The 15950-nt window shown below is 34.8% G+C and overlaps 1 protein-coding gene across 3 annotated transcripts in view; it reads left to right on the top strand.

Moving 5' to 3' along the window:
• The window catches only part of EYA3 (EYA transcriptional coactivator and phosphatase 3), a 92707-nt gene that overhangs the window by 18748 nt on the left and 58009 nt on the right, over positions 1 to 15950 (top strand). Inside the window, exon 1 of one of the 3 annotated variants that reach the window (XM_036025600.1) lies at positions 12754 to 12945. The exons of the other annotated variants lie outside the window; for them this stretch is intronic. The gene's annotated coding sequence lies outside the window, so the exon portion shown is untranslated. Of the gene's footprint in view, positions 1 to 12753; positions 12946 to 15950 lie in introns of those variants that run through there. 3 annotated transcript variants of the gene reach the window in all.

The following is a 15950-nucleotide window of genomic DNA, read 5'->3' as shown; positions in this document are numbered from 1 at the left end:
ATTTCATTCTTTCACTATTATTTTTATGGGGTAGATTTCTGGAGAGAGAGAATATAAATGGGTGTGCTTTGTCAGCTCTCTTGAACCGGAATACTATCCTAATTACTGATTTTGATCAACAGGAAGTTCATTGAGAATAAATTGATTCGGATGATGTTTGGGAGGTTACGTGGTAGAATTTGGCATTTTAAAGAAGAAAATGAAATAAGCACACACAGAGATATGTTTAAAACCCTATACAAATAACTTGACAATCTGGATAAAGTGGCTGTTTTATTTAATTTAAAAATTTTTTAATAACTTTAAAAAACAATTTTATTTATTTATTTTTAGAGAGAGGGCAAGAGAAGGAGAAAGGGAGGGAGAGAAACATCAGTGTGTGGTTGTCTTTTACTCATCCCATACTGGGTACTTAACCTGCAACCCAGGCATGTGCCCTGACTGGGGAATTGAACTGGTTCTTCTTTGGTTCATAGTCCAGTGCTCAATCCACTGAGCCACACCAGCCAGGGCTATTTAAACATTTTTTTAATTTAATTTTTTTAGAATTTTGGATTTTATTCACCACTATCTCTTATTCCCATACTATTTTATTAAAATTAAGTCACACATTTAAAAAATTACTTAGGCCCAGTCACAAGAGAGGGGGAGAAATTATTTGCTGAAATTTTATTTGGGGATATGTGGGTAATCTTTATATTTGCTGTGAGATTTTAAAACATGCTTTGATTGGTCTAATTTAGTGGATTATATTTCTGTAAGCACATGTGGTCATACTAAATTCAATTTGCTGTAATTACAGTGACTTCGTGTATCTCCCTGTTATAATGATTATTTTCTCATGTATAAAGTGGCTATTTTAGAAAAATGTTATCAAATTTGATCCTTGAAGAAAGAAATTCAATAGACCAATAACAATGAAAAGAATAAAGTTGCCTAAGGACTCTCCACAAAAACCATTAGACCCAGATATTTTCATAGGTATGTCATTTCAAAGAGCCGAGTAATAGATAATCAGGTCTGCTCAGTGATTTTCAACTTTTTCATCTCATGGCACACACTAATGACTAAAATTCTCTGGCACACCAAAAAATACATTTTTTGCTTATATGACAAAAATCCCCACAACCAGATATAATTTTGATTCATTCACATCAGATGGTTATTGTGTTGGCCGTTGTCATTATTTTTTATTTGACAATCTAAGGAAAAAGAGATCAATGCCCTCAACTAAATAGTCAGGTATTGTGTGTTTTAACAATTCTTGCGGCACACTGGTTGAAAATCACTGCTGTACAGCATGGATAAAGAAGAAAAGTTTACAGTTCTTTAAAAGAAGTTAGTTGAATGTTGATTCCAAAACTTCATGGACGACAAATGTTACAAATATTCATGTAGGTATCTTAAATTCAGTATGGGAAAGTAGAATTCAACAGTACATTAAAATAATGTACAACCCTAGGGTTTCAGCTCTGAAATAAACGCATACATGGTTCCATATTTAAAAATCTATATACATGCTTCATTAATAGGTGAGAGAGCCCTGGCTGCAGGCCAGGTCCCGGTTGGGGGTATGTGAGAGCAAACCATTGTCATTGCTCTACCTCTCTTTTTTCTCCCTTCCATTCCCTTTAAAAATGAATAAACAAAATCTTTAAAAAAATAGATGAGAGAAAGACCACATGATCATCTTTTCGATGCCAAGAAAGCATTTGACCTAATATCAATTCCTGATAAGCATCTACATATAATTAAAATGGATGAGGTCTTATTCCACATGATTAAGAAAAAACTTACTTCAAACCAAAGCCACTCTCATGTTTAGTGGTATGCTAGAAGTAGTCTCATTATTGCGGGGAACAAGAAAAGGATGCCCAGCATTAGCACTGTTAATATTATCATGAAGGTGTAGGCCAATATCCTTAGGCAAGATGAAGGAATAAGGTTTAATATTTGGGAAAGAGGAGGCAAACTTTTTATTTTTTAAATGATTTTTTAAAAAGATTTTCATTTACTTATTTTTAGAGGGGAAGGGAGAAATAGAAGGAGAGAAATATCAGTGTGTGGTTGCCTCTCACATAGCCCCCCACTCGGGACCTGGCCCACAACCCAGGTATGTGCCCTGACTGGGAATTGAACCGTCAACTCTTTGGTTTGCAGCCCATGCCCAATTCAGTGAGCTACGCCTGACAGGGCAAAGATTGACACCTTATTTCCTAAAAATTATAACTCATATTTGACAAAATATGCCATAAACAAAAACAAGGTGAGAAAATGCATAATACAAATGAAAAAGCTAGTTTCCGTGATTTACAATGAGCTGATATCAAAATATTAAGCTTCCCAGTTTCTACGTGGATCATCGACCTGCATAGAAACTGGGAAGAAGATAATGACTAGGCAATTTACCAGAAATAAGTCAAATAGCTGAAAACGCTTGTTTTTATTTATAATTAATGATATGAATCATGCAGTCTAGGATAATGTTTTCCTTATTGCATTGGGCAGAAATTTTAAAAGATTGATGCTATTTGGTACTGGTTAAAAAGCACGAGGAAGTGTGCACTAATTGGTGCAGTCTTTTCTGTAGGTTGTCAGGGTTCATCAGAGGGGTAGAATTACCTAGTAGAGAAAAATGTACACATGTGTGTGTTTGTGTGTATTTATATAAGACTAAAGGGCTTATGCCTGTGGGTGAAAAAGGCAATTTTCAGGTACCCCAAAAGGTATAGTATAGATGGGGCTTTCAATCGGCATCATCAAATCCTGCAGAAAATGCAAATAAGATGTGGACTGAGGACAGACTATTAGTGAAAAATCAGTTATGACTTTCATAGAAAGTCATATGTTGAGGTTTTTAACTTTGATGAAGTCAAATTTATCTTTTTCCCCCTTTTTATGGATTTGCTGTGGTCTTAAACTAAGAAATCCACTGAATTGTGGATGCCTTATGAAACTGATCCTGATTTATTCTTCCACTCAGTGTCTAGCAAGATGCTTACCAATGCAAAGGGGACTAACCTTTTTGGAGTTACCTATACTGTGTGTCAGGCACTGTGCATGGTATTAGACTCTTCCTAAGTATTCATTGATTGAATTTGAAACTGAAACTGACTTGCTCAGAGTTTTATTGCTGGTAGGTAATAGAGCCGAACCCTTTTGATCCTGAATCCCATCTCTTTCCCTTGTAGTAATTTGCCTCATTAAATAGAAAGCTCCTGTAGTGCATTTGGAATGATTGACTTTATTAAGAATGTGATCAGAATTTTCTTTGGAACATGTCTCATCAAGCTAGGTTCCTTAACAAATTTTTGTACCCTTTTGCTATTGTATTATATACCTATGAACTCTTTAACTATTTTTTTCAAGAAAACAGTAACAACCATAATGAGTCTCCAGTCAATGGTGTGGGCTTTTATATCCTCACCTGAGGACATGTTTATTGATTTTTAGAGAGAGGAGAAGGGAGGGGAGAGAGAGGGAGAGAAACATCGATTGGTTGACTTTCACATGTGTCGTCCCCCACCCCTACTAAGGATGGAACCCACAGCGCAAGCATATGCCCTGACAGGAATTGAACCTGTAATTCTTAGGTTTATGGAATGACAGTTCAGCCAAGTGAGCCACACCAGTCAGGGCTCATGTGGGCTTTATGTGAGTTTCCTCTTTTAAAACTGTAGAAATCTCTTTGGGATTCATGCCCCCTCCTACCTTTTTTTTTTTTTCCAGATACATGTTTTTGTGGCATTGTGAGATTTGCAAAGTGTTCTGCTATAGAATAATTCTTTTGGCTTGATAAATGTATATTTGTTTTGCAGAGAGATCCTTTACTTGATTCATTGCCTGTCTCAAGTTGTTTCTTTTGTTCTTTCATTTTTCCTCCCTTCCATCCTGTTTTTCTGTCTGTCTTTTTTTTTAGTATATTTTATTGATTATGCTATTACAGTTGTCCCATTTCCCCCCTTCTTTCCCCTCCACCCTGTACCCCCCTCCCACCCACATTTCCCCCTTTAGTTCATGTCCATGTGTCATACTTATGAGTTCTTTAGTTTCTACATTTCCCATACTATTCTTGCCCTCCCCCTATCTGTTTTCAACCTACATTCTATGCTACTTATTCTTTATACCTTTTCCCCCTCTCTCCTTCTCCCACCCCCCTGTTGCTAACCCTCCATGTGCCCTCCATTTCTGTGGTTCTGTTCCTATTCTAATTGTTTACTTAGTTTCTTTTGGTTTTGCTTTAGGTGTGGTTGTTAATATTTGTGAGTTTGCTGTCCTTTTACTATACATGTCTTTTCTTTATCTTCTTTTCTTAGATAAGTCCCTTTAGCATTTCATAAAATAAGGGCTTGGTGATGATGAACTCCTTTAACTTGACCTTATCTGAGAAGCACTTTATCTGCCCTTCCATTCTAAATGAGAGCTTTGCTGGATAGAGCAATCTGGGATGTAGGTCCTTGGCTTTCATGACTTGGAATATTTCTTTCCAGCCCCTTCTTGCCTGTAAGGTCTCTTTGGAGAAATCAGCTGACAGTCTGATGGGAATTCCTTTGTAGGTGACTGTCCCCTTGTCTCTTGCTGCTTCTAGGATTCTCTCCTTCGTTTTTACCTTGGCTAATGTAATTATGATGTGCCTTGGTGTGTTTCTTCTTGGGTCCAACTTCTTTGGGGCTCTCTGAGCTTCTTGGATTTCTTGGAAGACTGTTCCCTTTGCCAGATTGGGGAAGTTCTCCTTTATTATTTGTTCAAATACGTGCTCAATCTGTTGCTTTTCCCCTTCTGATTCTGGTACCCCTATAATTCGGATATTGGAACGTTTAAAGGTGTCTTGGATGCTCTTAATCTTTTCCTCAATTTTTTGAATTCTTATTTCATCTTGCTTTCCTGCTTGGTTGATTCTATCTTCCTTCTGGTCCACTGTATTGTTTTGAGACTCATATTCCTTCCTTTCACTATTGGCTCTCCTCCGCGTGTCTTCCTGCATTTGTTTTATGGTAATCTGCATTCTTTCATCTAAATTTCGTCCAAAATCAACCAGTTCCGTGAGCTTTCTGATCACCAGTGTTTTGAACTGCGCATCTGATAGATTGGCTAATTCTTGGTCGCTCAAAAGGATGAGTCCTGGGGGACTGATCTGCTCTGTTGAAAACATGGTTTTTTTTTCCCCCTGTCTCTTCTTTTTATTTTCCGGTCTGGTTGCTCTTGTTACGGTGGGGGGCGGAGCCTTAGGTGCTCACCAGGGCTGGGCACCCCAGTCGCTAGATTGTGACGTTATATGTGGGGGCAGGGCGGGAGCGGGGTGGGAGAAAACAATGGCAGTAGTTCCGTTCCCCTGGACTCAGACCCTTGTCTGGGCTTCTGGGCTGCGAGCTCTGCCCTGGTCCACAATCGCTACCCCTCTGGGTCTGCCAGCCGCAGCTTGCGTACTCAGGGATCACCGCTGCCTTCTTGCGCGCCGGATGGCTTTTGCGCCGATTTCGAGCCAAACCTTCCCCCGACCTCCGCGCGCTGCCGACCCGAGCCAGCCCCGCGCCCGCCGGGCTCATCTTCTCCTACCAGTCCGGATGAACGCGTCTACTTCAACTTCTTGGCTGCCTGACCTCCATTCAGATAAATCCTCTGCCGGATCTGGGTGTTATTCTTATAGTAAATTATTGTTGTAAATTATTGGTTTTCTAATCTTGGTTGTACGAGGAGGTACGGTGCATCCACCTATTCCTCCATCTTGCCGGAAGTCCTTTTCTGTCTTTCAATAAATGTCAGCTATTTTAGGTATCATTGCTTCTGAATTGTATAGTGTATAGATCTACCTTTAGGGGATTAGCATAGGGGTAGAATTCTTCTACCACTACCATTTTGGTAGGGAGAGAGTGTCTGAAGGTGGTAGCATTTAAAATAAAAAAATAATTTATACAGTTTGACCTTAAGTTATCTAACTAATGGGAAACTCTTCTGTTATGATATCAAGTAATATAGCTAACATTTCAAATCTCTGTACTCATAAATAAACTGTTGATCCAACTATGTTTATAATTTTATTAGCCAACATTTCAAATCTCTGTACTCATAAATAAAGTGTTTATTGAGCCAACTATGTTTATAATTTTGCTTGCTTATATTAGTCATAGATTTTTATTCAGCTTCATGTGATTAATTTTCAAAAAAATCTAGAGATATCCTATTACAATTTTTGAGGTATAATTTACATACAGCAAATTCATCCTTTTAAGTGTACAATACTGAGTTTTGCAAATGCATACAATCATGTAAACTATCAGTACAATCTAGATATAGAACATGTCCATCACCCCAATAAATTCCCTAATGCCTTTTTTTTTTTTTTAGGATTTTATTTACTTATATTTAGAGAGTGGAAGGGAGGGAGGGAGGGAGAGAGAGAAACATTAATGTGTGGTTGCCTCTCATGCTCCCCCTACTGGAGACCTGGCCCACAACTTAGGCATGTACCCTGGCTGGGAACCAAGCGAGCCTTTGGTTTGCAGGCCAGAGCGTTCAATCCATTGAGCCCTACCAGGCAGGGCTCCTCATGCCTTTTTGTAGCCAGTCCCTTCCCCAACCTCCAGTACCTGGCAACCACTGATGTGTTTTTTGTTCTTATGTAAAGAATGTCATATAAGTGGAATTTTATAATATGGAGGTTTTTGAGCCTGGCTTTTTCTCTTTTTTCCTTTTTTTTCCCCCTAGAAGAAGAGATGCAGTTAAAAGAACCTGGCTTTTTCCATTTAACATAATGCATTTGAGACTCATCCAGGTTGGTCCGTGAATGGCTTTGTAGTATTCCATTGTATTAGATGGACAGCAGTTTATCCATTCACCAGTTTGAGGGACATTTGAGTGTATACATGAAAAAGGCCACTATACACATTCATGAACAGTTTTTTGGGTGAGGATAAGTTTACCTTTCATTTGGTTGATACTTCAGAGTGGGATTGCTGGGTCATATAAGTATGTTGAGCTTTATAAGAAACTGCTAGACTTTTCCGTATGAGTGTACTATACCTTTTTATCTTCATACCAGCAATGTATGATGGTTCTAGTTGCTTTGCATCTTTTGTCAACTTGGTATGGCCAGTTTTCTCTTGTTTATTTTAACCATTCTAGTAAGCATGTAATGACACCTCATTTTTTAAAGGTAAACTTTTTATTATTGAAAATTATTTTTGAATAATTTTAAGTAGGGGATAATAAAATAATATTCTGGAGTAGATTTCCAGCAGTGCTTCAGAGATAGTAGAGAGTTTCCATATACCTGTTACCTAGTTTCCTCACTTATCTTTTTCCTCACTTATTAATGTCTTACATAACTATGATACATTTGTCAAAACTGAGAAACCGATGTTGGTACATTATGTTAGTAATCCAGGGTTCCCAAACTTAGATTTCACTATTTTTTCCACTAGTGTCCTTTTTCTATTCTAGGATCCAATCAAGGATACCACATTACATTTAGTATAACTTGCTTTTAATTTTTATTTCTGGCTCTAACATGTCATAACCAAATTATAAGAAACCACTACTAGTCTTGGTTCTGTTTATTGTAAGAATATATTTTTTAGCTTATATCTATTCCAAAATGCTATATGTGTCATATACTCTCCTTTGGTGAATGAGTTTAATTTGCATATAGCCCTTTTTAAGTTTTAGAGGAGATTCCATAGTTTGAGACTGCTGGCCTCTGTAGATTTGATCCCTTCCTTTTAGACCAACCAGAAAACAATAGAGAGAACCTCTGGGAAAATTGTTTCAATTAAGAGTCTTTATTAAGAAAAAAGTAAGTTTTTAAAGCTTACTCTTCTCACTTTATTGCTTGAAGTTAGTGTTAACAGCTTGTATTGGGTAAATTAGCCAAGCCTGTATATTTTTATTCTTTTTAATCTGTACATTTTAGTGTTGAATGGCATTTTCAACACTGACATTAATTTTTGACCAACAGCAGCCAACCACACTAAGTAATTATGATTTCTTTCAAAATAATGTCTTTAATACCTGACGTATTCTACCCTGTATTCTATTTTAGTGTTCTCCTGGTTTGAGATATTTTGTGACTATTTAGTGTTTAGAAACACTAAATACAGACAAAAAAGAAACAGACAAAAAAGTCATTTGCTGAGTTAGAAAAGTCACATTTTTCTGATAACAGAAATTTCTGATTATCTGTTATTATTCTATGATCTGTTTAAAATGTTCTTGATACAGCGTTTAGCACAGTGTTACAAAATTAAAAATGAAATGTTTAGTAAATGCTTTTATGGAGAAGCATAATACTCTTGGTATAAAAAATGACTTTATGAGAAAAATACAAAACAGGAACTTGAATCAAAATAGAAAAAATAGGAGCTTCAATCTTGAAACATAGTTTGCCTAGTATTCTTAGTTAAGATCACCTGGAAGGGAGGACTTGTGTGTCTTTCAGGTTTAACTTGAGCAGTAATTTTTTTTTTTTAAGCAAAACACATCAAACAGTATAGTGATTGTATCCTGATTTTTAAATGCTGTCTTACAAAAATAGTATTATGTGTGCTCCTCAACTTACGATGCAGTTCCGTCCTAATCAACCCATTATAAGTTAAAAATATCATAAGTCAAAAATGCTTTTGATATACCTAACCTACCAAACATCTTCATTAAGTCTTGCTTGCCTTAACTGTGCTGAGAACACAAATGCTGGCAACACACTATACAGTAGAGTGTTAGTTCTTTACACTTGTGGTCATGTGCCTGACTGGGAGCTGCTGCAGCATCTTGCAGGTTTTGTACCATTTATCACCAGCCTGGAAGAAGATCAAAATTCAAAATTCGAAATACGGTTTCTATTGAACGTGTATTGCTTTCGCGCCATCATACAGTTGAAAAGTTACTAATCAAACCATCATTAAGTCAGGGACTGTCAGTACTTGAGTTTGTTCTCAAGGCATTAGATCAGTAAGGCTTCTCAAGATCCATGAAACACCTGGGACTGCCAGTGTTATTACTACGTTAGCTGGGAATTTCTTCCACTATAAATTTAGGGCTTGGCCCAGAATGAAAGCAAGAGAATGCTAACTTTGTAATTATGTGACAGTCCTATGAGGCAAATTGTCCAATTACTTGGAAGGCTTTTTAGTGTTTTGTGTTCACCCTATTCCTAATGTTTGGAGGCATTTTTGCAGCTGTGCATTTAATGATGTTCTCTTTTATTTTCAGCTTCAGCTTGTGTATTTTGTTCAGTGGCCAGACGGCCAACAAACCCAAGCAGAGCGGTAATAGCAAAAATGAATGAAAAACAAAATAAACTTATTTGCTATTTGTATTAATTTCCTGTGAGTGCTATAATAAATTATCACAAATTTGGAGACTTGAAACAACAGAAGTTTATTCTCTCACAGTTTTGGAGTCCAGAAGTCTGAAATTGAGGCATCGATGAGGCTGCCTGCACTTCCTCCATAGGCTTTAAGGGGAAAATCTGTTCCTTGCCTCTTCCAGCTTCTGGTGGCTGCCAGCCGACTTTGGCCATATCACTCCAGTCTCTGCCTCCACCTTTATATTGCCTTCTCAGTGTGTGTGAGTTGATTTTTCCTCTGCCTTTGTCTTATAAGGACATGAGATGGCGTTTATGGCCTACCTAGGTAATTGAGGATAATCTCATCTTAAAATCCTTAATTTAATTGCATCTGCCAAGACTCTTCCAAATAAAGTTAATATTCACTGGTTCTAGGAATTGGGTTGTGGATCTTCCATCTCTCCCTCCCTTCCTTCATTCTTTCCTTTTCTTTTTAATTTAAAACTTTAGCCTTCCATATTGGTAGTTACAAAATAATTATGGGCATGTAAAGTATAGTGTAAGAAATACATGTAGTCAATAATATTGTAGTAAACATGTGTGGTGCCAGTTGGGTACTGGAAATATCAGGGGGAGCACTTTGTAAAGTATGTGATTGTCTAACCACTATGCTGTACACTTGAAACTAATTCAAAATAATACTGAATAGAAATTATATTAGGAAAAACTTAAAAATTAAAAAAAAAACAGCTTTGGCCTATTAAGGGGAGGGAAACCTAATAATAGCTCCTAACCTCTAAGAAAGTAGTACCTGTGCTGTCATCCCTGCTGAAGATACGATATATTAAAATTGGGAATAAAGTTTATTGTTCCTTGCCTTTTTTTTTTTAAGGAAAGTTTTTAGTTAGCACAAACTTTAAAATGATGTTTTTCAAATTAGTTAACAAAACCTAGTAAAGAATTAAAGTTCTGATTTAGGCATCCCTGATGAGAAATGGGAAAGTTGAAGATTTTAATTTTTTGTGTCTCTAAATATATTGAAGGTTCTTGAACTTGGTTTAGGTGACTATTTGGAGGAATCAAGAGCCTGGAAATTGTTTGATTGAATGAATATTAAATGCCCACTGCATGCTATAGCATATTAAAAAGAAGAAGGTGGTCTCTGCCATTGTGGCATTAGGGTCAAGAATCCACAGGAGTCTTAGAACCAAAGGAAAATTAACAGTTTTAACAGAATTAGCTGTCAGATATACAGACCACATTAGAGGTCAGAGGAGGGCTTTTGAAGAATTCTTAATTATTAACTGATAATGAAGTAGGGAACTCTTTCACTAATAACTTTAATGTTTTAGTAGGTTGGGAGATATTTTGTTTTCTAAAATGATGCTTATCTCTGACTAGAAATGGTAAAAATTTATTTTCATATACCTTGCAATTAAAATTAACCTGTTTCACTAACAGTAGATCCAAGTCTGTATGTTGTAAATAAAAGAGTAGTTGTAAAGAGAAAACAGTTTGTTATTTTTGCTAGACTGTACAGAAGTTAAAAAATAGCATAAAAATAGTCTCATTTGAGAATTTTAAGAGATCCTTGGAGTGCCAGGTAACACATTAAAGAAGAAGTTTTAAATGTATACATTTCAAACATTTTAAAATTTTAAAAACATGCTACTATACCATGAAGTCAAAGTCATATAACAGAATAGTTGGAGAATTAATGAATGAAAAGGAATAAATAGCCTAATGTAATATTAGGAATGCAATTTTAAAAGGGAAGGTTGTGTACTCAGTTCTACATGAGGGGGAAAAAAGACAAGGGAGTGCAGAATCGGATTCTGCTGCTGGTTTTGCGGCTTACAGACTTCACGAAGCAGTGCCTTCACACCTTTACTTATAGTTTACCCTGAAATAAGGGTTTCCTCTAACAATTTAAAACTCTGTATTCTTTGTAGCATCATATGTTATTAATTTTCTTGCATTCGCAGAGTGAATAGTTTCTGTCCAGAAGGGTAAAACCAAATATGAAATGTCTTCTGATACCAAATTCTGGAACTATTAGAAGTTGAACACTTTTGCTCAGAACCATAAAATGAAGCAGCCCTGGGTTTGTGTGCAGGTTCCAGCTTGACTTCTTGTGGAACAGATGACAACAAGAAAAGTAAATGAGTCTTTCTGCCTGTAGTGTCCTCGTAAGCTTACTTAAGGTTTGGGGGTAACGGAGGATCACTGCAATTTAAATTGCTTTCCCCTCAAAGTTTAAGGTTTTTCCTGAGGAAAATAAATGATCCAGAATGTAGAATTTATGTCCAGTTTTAGCTTACTACTTCACTGTTTTTGAAGAAGTATTTTTAAAGTAATATACCTAAACATTTTATTGTACAAACCTTAAGCATCCAGCATAATATTCCTTTGTATCTGCTTTTGATTTTTAACAGATTATATCTAAGCTATTATTCTATAATTAGTGTAAAATCTTATTTTTTCACATTTTAAGTGAGCCTGTACTGAAATAGGTTATAATTTTCATGTTAATATAGACTGTTCAATTGTGTAATCACAGCATCGGTAAACCATTCTCCACGTGTTAGTTGTTGCTCATTTTTCATTTCTGTGAATGACAGACTTTCTTTTTAAAATAGAGGTAGCTTCTTACCCCTCCGTTTAATGTTAGGGGAGAAAAAACAAGAAAATTATTTGGATCATGGGCAATTTTGTGACCTCTTTTATACTCTAACTGGAAAACAGTCTGATTTTAAAGCTGTGCCTGTACGTTTCCTATCTCCCTTGAGTTCAGATAACTGTAGGTTTTTGTTGTTTAGATTAATTTTTGATAGTTTAATAGGTATGGAGTAGTATCTTAAAACTGTTAAAATTTACTTAGTGAGAATCTTTTTTCCCAAATGCTGATTTGATCTTAAACTGCTTGAATCCTTTGATGGCTGAATGTTAGTCATTGTTTGCCACATAACGGATGTTTGGTGAATGTTGAATTGGTTGGGTTTATGTTGTAGACATTAAAATTTATCTATTGTAATTATTGAAGGTACTGCTTACATTTATTTTATCCTTTTAATTTTAGATTTATTTTTTCATTGCGTGAAAGTCTATTTTACGTAACTGGATCTGTTGACAAGTTGCTTACACTTTTATTGCTCAAAAATTTATCTCTTTCCACAGATGAGGTAAACGTGTTAATTCCATTTCTTCCAGTATTTTTTAATACTACTAGTTTTTCATATATTTAAAATTAACCATAGTGTATGGTGTGGGTATGTTTTTTTTCCACATTGATATTTGTTTTTTCTGACAATATTCTTTCAATATTGATATTTCTCCACTTATAAGTACATTTTAGATTTGATCATTGTTTGGTATTTCTAGTTTCATAGGTCTTTTTTTCTTTTATTGTGGAAAAATATACTTAACAAAAATTGTTTTAACCATTTTTCAAGTGTGTTATTCAGTGGCATTAAGTACTTTCACAATGTTGTGCAGCCATCACCAGTAGCCTATGGTCTCTTTACTTGATGCGTTTGTAGTAAACCTGAAACATGATTGCTGTTGTCCTCTGGCAAATTGTTTGCATCTCTTAATCTCAGTCGCCGTGTCCATAGAATGAGGATGGTGCTTCTTGTCTTTTAGGAGAGTTGTGGAGATAAAATTAGGTAAGAAACTAATGTAAAAATACTTGGTGTATTATAAATGCTTGATCAATGGTCTCTCTCTATCCTTCCCACTGTAACTGGTTTTAAAGACTGGCATAGGGAAGATATCCCCAATTGCCTCTGTTTGTTCTCCTCTCCTCCAAGATATTCACTGTTATTTTTGCCTAATTTTCTGTAAGAAATTTGTAGGTATGGGAATAAACTTTTGTTCTTATTCAAAAGCTAATATGTATGTTCTGTAGATTATGAAGCCCAAATTACTAATTAGTATCATCCGCACCAACACATACTGCTAATAAGCACTGTTTTGCAAGAGACCACAAAAATTATGTTTTGAAACCATTTTCCTGACATCTTTCTGATTTTGCCTTAAAGCCTCTAGTTTATAAATTAGATTTATTTTGAAGAGATGCCTTTAGGCTTTATGTTTGGTACTTTGAATGTTAGGACACTTGTTTCTGAATTCCTTTGTAGATTCCGTTTAGAATAGATGAGTTATTGTTGAATAACAATACTTGAGGCAGTCGTCTTAAAGCCATTTGAAGAGGGTAATTTTGCCTTTTGTTTTCATTATTTGAAGACACCTTGCTAAACATTTGCTAATTATTTATTTTAAATATGGAAGTAACCCACATATTAATAAAAATCTTAAGTGGTTATAGACCATTGTTTTATAGTTCTTTAGGATACTATTATTTATAACTGTTATATGAGATATAATTACTTTTGGGAAGGATGTTGTTAATTTTCTCCAGGGAGACTTCTGTAGCATTTTCTTTGGTGTGCTCTGAAAATTTATATATTAGGTTCTGGAAGGGGTAGTAAATGGACTTCTAAAATACAGTGTAGTTAATGATCCAGTTTATGAGCTACTTGTTTTCTGTTTAGAACTGTATCAGAGATATTTAGTAACTCCTGAATAATTCCGTGCACACTTAGCTGCATGCAAGTTCCCCTTCTAGGACCTCTCTTCAGGCTGTTTTGCTCTATTTAGACATTTCTCTTGATGTTATAATTAAGAGTGATATACACTTTATTTTCACTGAAAAAAATTGACCTTTATACTGTGCTTTTAAATATTTATGTATATAATTTAAAATTTTCTTTTCAATATTTAAGAGCTATAATTACATATTGAAGTAACCTAAGTTCTTGCTTGTGGCCATTTACAACTATAGGGTAAATAATATGTTGAACTTGATACAAAACAAATTATGAAGTTGGAATTGTTAGAAATTTGAAATAAAATATTTGTTACTAATGATTTCCCTTTGAACTTCTAAGGATTAAAAATTGTGGCTGCCATATTACAGAAATATCTTTTATTTATGAGCATGTGAAGTCACAATATTTAAAATTGTGTGATCTTTTTGACTCAAATCAATGTTCTACTTTTTTTTTGTCAGCATTTGCAGGTAGGGTAGTACTATTCTGTTCTCAGTTGTAGATTTTTTCCAGGTTTCTGTCTATGAGGACATAAAGATACTAACAAACACCAAAAAAGGGGAACAAAACAGCTGTATTTAGAAACCAGTTATAAAAACTGAAACTAGAAAGTTATTAAAAGACATTACTTATCCAAGTGCCTTATATGTGCTGAAAACAAAAAATGAATTCAGAGACCGTTTTGTAATTTCACCGGCTATTGGCTAAGTTATAATTATACTAATTTACATTAAGGATTCACTTTCCACTTCTATGTCAAACCATTATATTGTTGGATATTTAAAAGATGAATCTCATTGAATGTAGAATAATGTCAGGTTACCTTAATGGTGGGGAAAAAAAAACCCTGAAAACCACAATTAGATTAAACTCGAAAACTAATACATGGAAATGAGAATACTATGGTTTGTATTGTAATTCCGTACTTTTTGTTATTATCAAGTACTCTATCACTGTGCCTGTGTTACATAACACTTTATCTGATTGCTAGTAAACTTAACTTTCAGTTGTAAGCACGTGCCACTGTAGAAAATGGTGTGAGATCTTAATATTAAAAGTTGTAGTACCTGAGTCAATAGATATTTAATGTCTGATGTGCAGATAACTAGGCAAATTTCTGTATCTCCCCCAAATTTTGTTTTTTAAATTTAATGTGGAATTTCTTCGCTCTTCACACTTTCATTATACCAAGGTCACCTTTATACCTATTTAAAAAAAAAGTAGCATATTAATACATGCTAGAAACATGGTAAAGACTTGCATTTTTGTATTTAGTATGTTCTTATGTTTTAGGTCTTAACATAATTTTTGGAAGTAAGGACAAATATTACATTGATGGAAAGTATTTTAGATGCATGTTGTAATGGAATTATGTGATTTATGTCATTATTACTATATTTTATATACAGATGTACCAGAGTGTGTGTGCATACTTCATACACATCACAGATAGCAAGTAGAATCCCAGAAGATTCTGTAATAAATCATATGCTTTGCCTGTAGAATGCTTTTTTGTTGTTGTTTTAAAAAGGTTTTTTTCTAACTATAGAAATTATCTGTACCCCTCTAATTCCTCTAAACTTAAAAGGTGAGAAAATAAAGGTAGTTTTTAAAGACAGAAACAACAAAGGAGGCTTATTTGTATAGAAGCAATGGGACAGGTAGAAAGGAGTATCTTCTAATTGTTCTCTTAAAGAAGGTTTTATTGCTACTTAATCATAAAATTTATCTCAAGAAAAATAGAAAATTAGTCCATTTCAATTATAAAAATCACCGTAATATCACCATATTTCTAAAAAGCAAAATTCAAGATTTTAACATTTCATTTTATATAGCTTGAAAAATTTATTTCCCCACTATTAAGAGTAGTAGTTCTTGCCTTTTAAAACCCATAACCCCTTTTGATTAATAAAATCTGTATGTTCATATTTTTAAAATAAGTTAGTTTTTGTGCTTAAAAACAAAATTAAAGTCATGTTTTTGAGTATCCTTTTTTAAAAAACAAAATTTTTCTAACTTTCCTCTTGCCCAGAAATAGATTTTATAACCCGTTCCCTATG

The sequence above is a fragment of the Phyllostomus discolor genome, chromosome 5 (assembly GCF_004126475.2).
Source record: "Phyllostomus discolor isolate MPI-MPIP mPhyDis1 chromosome 5, mPhyDis1.pri.v3, whole genome shotgun sequence".
NCBI classification, from domain to species: domain Eukaryota; kingdom Metazoa; phylum Chordata; class Mammalia; order Chiroptera; family Phyllostomidae; genus Phyllostomus; species Phyllostomus discolor.
This window is presented reverse-complemented; position numbering and strand designations above follow the sequence as displayed.